The sequence below is a fragment of the Pelodiscus sinensis genome, chromosome 1 (genome assembly GCF_052426305.1).
Source record: "Pelodiscus sinensis isolate ZL-2025 chromosome 1, ASM5242630v1, whole genome shotgun sequence".
NCBI lineage: Eukaryota > Metazoa > Chordata > Testudines > Trionychidae > Pelodiscus > Pelodiscus sinensis.
In genome coordinates this window covers 143,430,532-143,438,045 of record NC_143052.1, presented here as the reverse complement: position 1 = coordinate 143,438,045, position 7,514 = coordinate 143,430,532, and positions in this window count along the sequence as shown.

Here is a 7,514-nt window from a genome sequence, read left to right as displayed (position 1 = left end):
TGATAAAAAAATGTGAACTACTAAGTAATTTGGTCAGGGGGTTTCTGCTGTACAGCCTCCCCTCCAACATGTGCTGCTTATAACATTCTCAGATTCTTATAATTACATTTGTAGAACTAGGGGAAATTTAAGGCACACATTTTCATGAAATTTATAGTATGGATTTCTTGTATCCAAGGACAGTGATTTCAAGTCACTTGTGCTCTGAACATTAGCCTGCTCTTTGAGTGAACGGGACAAGTACATAGTGCTGAGACTAGCACAGGAGCAGTGATTGAGCATACTTGGTCTTTGGCCCAGGCTTGCCCTTGTGCATTATCTGCTCTAGTTCAAACAAATTATTTTGGGGAAGTTTTTTGACTTGCTGAGCCCCTGGATCGGGGGGAGAGGGCAGATCTGCACTCCCTACCAGGTTATTTCAAAATAATGCCCAAAATAACTATTTCAAAATAAGCTTATTCCTCTTCACAAGTGAATTATTTTGAAATAAGCCCATTATTTCAAAATAACAGGCATGGTAGTGTGGATGCTCACCTTATTTCAAAATAACTCCCTGGTGTAGAGTTGCCCTTGGAGCACTGCACTGCAGTGGTGATTTAAAGGGCACAGGACTCCAGCCAGTAGCACTGAGGCAACTGCCCCCTCACCCCTTCCCCCATTGGTGGGCCTTCGTGTGTTCTACAAAACAGCTGACAAGATGATCACAGTGGTCCCTTCTGGCCTACACATTGATGAAGGTACACTGCACCCTCCTCAAATCACACTGACAGCTCTGCCAATCTGCTTCAGCTAATATCTCCACTATTCAGTATGGCTACACATATCAGTGGACACAGCTGCAACACATATAGATAAGTACAGCACTTCAGTAGATCCCAACACAAACAATGTCATTCTTGTTGTCCTTCTTATGGTACTGTAGAAGCTATTTTATGTTTAGCTAGAAGCCATCTTGTATAACAGAAACCATTTCAGCTTTTTGTCTTTGCACGTAGGCCAGAGTGAACTTTCTATCACCCCATGCACCAGGCCAAGACAGATGTGCTATTGGAATGTGTTAATTGGGCTGGTTCAGAGAAGAGGTACTCCCTCGCACCTGTCAGCCATCTTGTTGATAAGGCTTTGTTTTTCCTAGTTTAATTGATTATTTCTGTAATTGGATGCCCTGACATCAGACTGTTTGGTTAAGGGTATAAAGATACTAGGATTGATTGTATTAGGCAGCCTTACTGGGCCTGGCTTTGCTGAGACCACGTTTGGCTCACTTTGCTTTTATTGGCCAATAAAACTGTCTGTTTAGCCGTGTAAACTGAGTGAGGCGTTTGCTTCGACAATACTGAACCATTCTTAGACCCTGGGGGCTTTTATAGCATTGTGTTGTGAAGATGGCATGTACCTTACATCTTTTCCAAGTTCTCAGCAGATTAAGTTTAGCCAACCATTTAAATTAATAAATAAATAAGGGCAGGCACAAATGGGCAACTTTAGCTCTGTTAATGAAGTTATGGGGCAGTTGAATTGTAAACTTGACACAGGCATTATTCAGTAAAGTGGTGTGGTCTGTGTTATGCAGGATGACAGGCCAAATGATCACAATTCCTAGTAGACTTGATGCCTATGAATAAAATAGAAGGAATTATAACAAACAGTCTGTAGGCCAATAGGAACTTCAGGCTTTGTTCAATAAAGGTTGTGAAGCACACACAGGTAAATAGTAAGCCCCTGTCTAAAGTCAGGTTAGAACTCACGGGCTCCTAGCTTGTGACTAGTATACCTTCTCTGATTCATGGAGGCTGTGTCTAGACTGGAAAGTTTTTCCAGAAAATCAGCAGCTTTTCCGGAAAAGCTTGCCAGCTGTCTACACGGGCCACTTGAATTTCCGGAAAAGCACTGACGATATCATGTAAAATCATCAGTGCTTTTCCGGAAAAAACTATGCTGCTCCCGTTCGAGCAAAAGTCTTTTTCTGAAAGACTTTTGCCCAAAAGGGCCAGTGTAGACAGCATAGTACTGTTTTCCGCAAAAAAGCCCCGATTGCAAAAATGGCGATTGGGGCTTTTTTGTGGAAAACCGCGTCTAGATTGGCCACGGACGCTTTTCCACAAAAAGTGCTTTTGCGGAAAAGCATCCTGCCAATCTAGACGCGCTTTTCTGAAAATGCTTTTAACGGAAAACTTTTCCGTTAAAAGCATTTTCGGAAATTCATGCCAGTCTAGACGTAGCCAGAATGTTTTGTGGGAGACATCCAGCATTCCTGTAAATTGAGCATTTGGGAGAGAGTCAAATGCCGCCCAGCTGATTAACAGAGCACCCACAGCTGGTAGTGTGTGTTTCTACTGGTGGTGCACATCTCCACATGCCTCAGTGCACATCATACAATTTCTTCTGCTTATAGATGGAAAAAGTTAGAGGGAAGACTGGTAACAACTCTTGTCAGGAGTTTACACAGTGTGCTAGAGATCTATAGGGGCATGCTAGTTGCAATATTACATTACATAAATCCAAAATACAAGGACCAATAACTATTTCTATGCCACGTGGGATCACTTCAGCCTGCTAGTGCTCACCAAGAACACTGTAGCAATGTGTCTTATGCTTCATGCAAAATTCTACTTTCAACAGGAACAATATTGCAATCTTAACTGTGGAATAGCTAGTGCTGCTGTATACAAATACAATCCTGATGACTTGTTCTCTATGCATGTGTTTCAACATCTTTTTTCCAACAGTGAAAAAGAATAGATTTTATACTGAAAGATAGCTTTGGGGCAGATCACCTATTAATATCCATGGGGGAGGGGGAGATACAAAGTATAGCTACTTTCTATTGTCAATCTCTCTACTTCCCGCTATTCCAGCGGGCCCATTGATTCTCTTACAAGCCATTTTTCACTCTCTCATAGCCCTAATAAACCTTTGTTGGTAGGTCTTTAGTTATGTGTGCTTCATAATTTACCTCATAGATGTATAATTGCAAGGCCAGAAGTGACCATTGTGATAATCTAGGCTGGCTTACATATCATAAGCCATAGAACTTCCCTAAAATAATTCCTAGAGCATATTTTTAGAAAATAAAAATACAATCTTGATTTAAAAATTGTCAGTGAATGAGAATCTACCATAGCCCTTAGAAATTGTTCCAATGATTAATTATTCTCACTGTTAAAAAAATACCTTATTTCCTGTCTGAATTTGTTTTGCTTCAGCTTCCAGCTACTGGATCATGGTATACCCTTCTGTAGTAGACTGTACCATTACTAATGATTTGTTCTACATGTAGGTATTTAGATTGAAATCAACTTTCTCTTTGATTAAACTAAAGAGATTGAGATCCTTCAGTCAATCGCTAAAAGGTCTGTTTTCTAATCCTTTAAAGTATTTCTAACGGCGCCTATCTGAATTCTCTCCAGTTCTTGAATTGTGGACACCAGAACTGAACACAGTATTTTAGCAGCAGTCACATCCATGTAAAATAACCTCTCTGCTCCTATTTGAAATTCCCCTTTGTGCATATTGGGGTCAAACTAGCACTTCTACTTTCTTCCATATTGGCTGCTCTAGTTCGTGCTCCTTTCCATTAGCTTCAATAAAGTTGGATTTCTATTGTTTGAAAGATTCTGTGTGACTTGAAAAACTTTGATTTCGCCACTTAGCCATACAGCACCTTTTGGTCTCCCCTTTCTTTTTTTAAATAGCTGGCTGAACTTCACTGTATCTATCTATCTATTTGGTACCTATCTGGCTCCCATTAGCAACTGCATAAGATCTGCCTACTTGAGGTGTTTACCTGTCTTCTGTATTAAACCAGCTCTTCAGTGCTGAGGTTACAGAGTCTTTTGAAAAGAACCTGTTATTGAGTTACAAAACCCACTACATTGCTAGGAAGTAGCTTTCTAGGTTTATCAGGACAAGAGGGATTCTCTTAAAAAACAAGCAACAACCTACTGAAATTGAAATACAAAAGGGTACCTAATGCACTATTAAGGCTGAAAATTTAAATATCCCAGAGACAGGAAAGGCAACGTGAAAAGTTATTAAAGCACGTTGAAGTTCAACCTCTCTGAACCTATGCAGTATTTTTAAACATGAGCCAGGCTGTCAAGTGAACCTCTAATATACCTTGGGCAAACAACACCGCCAGTGATTTCAGCCAGGTTAGACAAATGCAAAAAAGAATATCTGGTCAGGTAAGTGAAGTGTGGCATGTGTACATCGCTCACATCTTTAACATCCAGCATTTCCTGTCTTTCAAAGTGCTACATTTAGGAGGGAAAATCAAATGCACAAAAAACAGAATAACTCACCAAATGAAATACTGCAGAAAGGGCTCTGGGGGTTATTGTGGATAGCAAATTTAATGAGAGTCAACAATGTGATGCCGCTGGGGGAAAAAGTGTCACTCGAGTGTATTAACAGGACTGCTTTATGTAAGATGCTAGAGGTAATCATTCTCTTCACTTGGCACTGGTGTGGCCTTGGCTAAAGTACAGTGACCAATTTTGGCACTTGACTTCAAGAAAGATTGGGACAAATGAGAGAGTTCAGAGGAGAGAAGGCAAAATATTTAGAAAATCTGACCTCTGAGAAAAGGTTAAAAACTGTGTATGTTTAGTCTTGAGAAAAGAAGACTTAAGGGAGGCCGAAAACACTTGAAAATAGTCTGCAAATATGTTTAGGGCTCTTATAAAGAGGATACTGATCATGGTGTTGAGGACAAGGTTGAGATCCCATGGCGGCACTGTTGGTTTAATCGGGGAAAAGATATTAGTGAGCCCTTTTAAAAATTTCTTTGTGGTCAGACATGAGAATACAGTGTGGCCATCTACCCCATCATGGCCACTCGTTCTCCAAGTCCACTGAAGGTAGGACAAGAAGTAATGGTCTTAATCTGCAACAAGAGAGAGGTTAAACTGCTTTTTAGTGACAAGGGTTAAGCTCTGGAACAGGCTTCCAATGAATGTTGAGGAATCCCCATCACTGGAGGTTTTTAAGAACAGGTTGGACAAACACCTGTCAAGGATGCTCTAGGTAGATGTGCTTCTGCCTCAACATGGGGGCTCAGCTAGATGACCCCTCGAAGTCCCTCGCAGCCCTACACTTCAAAGATTTTATGACCCAGTGCACAACCATAAGGGTCGGCAGTGGCACCTTGTCAATAATATAGCAATCTTTAATACAATTTGTTATTTATTTTGAAAGTCTCAGTTTTCAGATCACGTGGCCTTTGCAGCCATCTGTTATGGAAGTGAACAGACTGGGAAAACACCTGAACTGCTTTGTTCTTGCTAGGTAGAAAGCAGTCACCCAGCAAACATCCAAGGAGTGGAATGGTGCTGCATTGGCATCTGGATGAGGCTTCCGGTGAAGAAGAGATAAGTATATAAGTTCGTTAAGGTGGAAATGCGAGACTATCTTTGGGGGAAATTTTGGATGGGGACTTAACACTACTTTCTCTTTGTAGAAGATTGTGAATGGTAGATCTGCCATGAGTGCTGCCAATTCGCGGATCCTCTTTGCTGTCGTAATTGCTAGTAAAAAAAAGTAACTTTTCTGAAAAGGTGGGACAGTGGGCACGTTGCCATTGGCTCAAACTGAGGGCAGGTCATGGTGCTGAGGATGAGGTCGAGGTACCATGGTGGCACTGTTGGTTTTATCGGGGAAAGGATAAAGTCAGACCTTTTCAAAATTTCTTTGTGGTCAGATGTGAGAATAGGGTGGCCATCTATCCCATCATGCTCACTCAAAATAAGTGGACCTTCACTAATAAATTGGAGAGGTTTTGTTTCTTTAATGAGATTAGATAATCAAGGATGATCATCAGGTGTGTTGAATGAGGTTGCAGTATTTTGTGGTTTGCCCACTGAGAGAAGCAGTGCCATTTTTGTAGGCAAGTCCTTTTTTGCGGTTTGCGACAGTTCAGGATTAAATTTCGAACTTCCTCCAAACAGATCTGGTCTTGCGTGCTGACCCTGGGAGAACCAGGCGTTGAGGTGGAAACTGTGCATGTTAGGATGAAGAAGTCGGCCTTGGTCCTGAGATAAAATGTCCAGCCATGGGGGAATCGGAGGAACCACTGACTGTTGTGACAGGTAGGACAACCAGGTCTGTCTGGGTCAAGAAGGAGCTATGATGATTACCTTGGCCTTGTCCTGTTTTATCTTTTGTATAACTGCCAATAAGAGGAAGAGATAGAAAGATATATAGAAGGTTATGGGGCCAGCTGATCATCATGGCATCCTCTATGGAGCCCTTGCCTAGCCCCGCCCCGGAACAGTATTTGGGACATTTAGCATTGTGTGATGCAGCATATAAGTCTATTTCTGCAAAGCCCTACCTGAGGAATATGGTATGCAGGGGTTGGGGTGTATCTCTCATTCATACTTGTGATAAAATAGATGGTCTGCAGTGACATTTTGCTTGCCTGGGATATATACTGCTGACAGGTGATCTGGTGGTGGATGCACAACTGTCACAGTTCTGTCACCTCTCTGCAGAGGAAGCATGACCTGGCTTCACCTTGCCGATTTATGTAAAACATGCAGGTGGTGTTGTCTGAGAGTATCCTCATAGGCTTGCCCTGGATTAGGGGGAGAAAGTACTCACATGCTCTTCTTCCTCCAGAGAGTTCTAGAATGGTGATGTGCAGGCTTGACTCTGGAGGAGTCAACCTTCCCTGTGTGCTGTGACTGTGGGTGTGCAAACCCCAGCCCTCCAACGAAGCATCTGCAGTTATGTGTATGGAGGGAGGCGTTTGTTGGAAGGGCGCTCCTGAACAAAGACTGCTTGCATGTAACCACCATATAAGCGAGTCTCTGACCTTTGTAGGGCTTTGTCATTTGTGTAAATGGTGTTTGAGAGGCCAGAAGAATGTGTGAAGCCAGGCTTCTAGATATCTCATGCAGAGCCTGGCGTGTGGAACCACATACGTGGTTGCAGCCATGTGACTGAGAAGCTGGAGATATTATTTGACCAATGCTACGGGGCTGCCTATGATTGTCCTTGCTATGGCAGCCAGTGCGTGTAATCTTCACATTGGTAGTCATGCCTGTGCTCGTACGCAATCCAGTGTGGCCCCTATGAACTCCAACTCCTGGGATAGAGTAGGATGGGACTTTTGCATGTATACCCGAAGCCCCAGAGTTCTGAACAGTTGGTTTGTCTTTGCGGACAGCCTCCTTTTGTGTAGGTGCTACAATGAGACAATCATCCAAGTAAGGGAAGATTACTATGCCTAGTTTTCATAGGGGGGCCACTGCTATGGCAAAAATCTTGGAAAAAATCTGGGTGCTGAGGATAGGCCAAATGGTAGGATGCGATACTGATAATGTTGATTCTTTACTGTGAATCTCAGGAACTTTCTGTGAGAGGGTTGAATTGCTGTGTGAAAGTAAGTCTCCTGCAGGTCAAGCGATAACATCCAGTTTCCTTTTTCCAGGGCTGGAATTATCTTTGCAAGAGTTACCATGGTGAATTTTTTTTTTTTTTTAAAGTCCAGATTGGGCCTCCAACCCTGA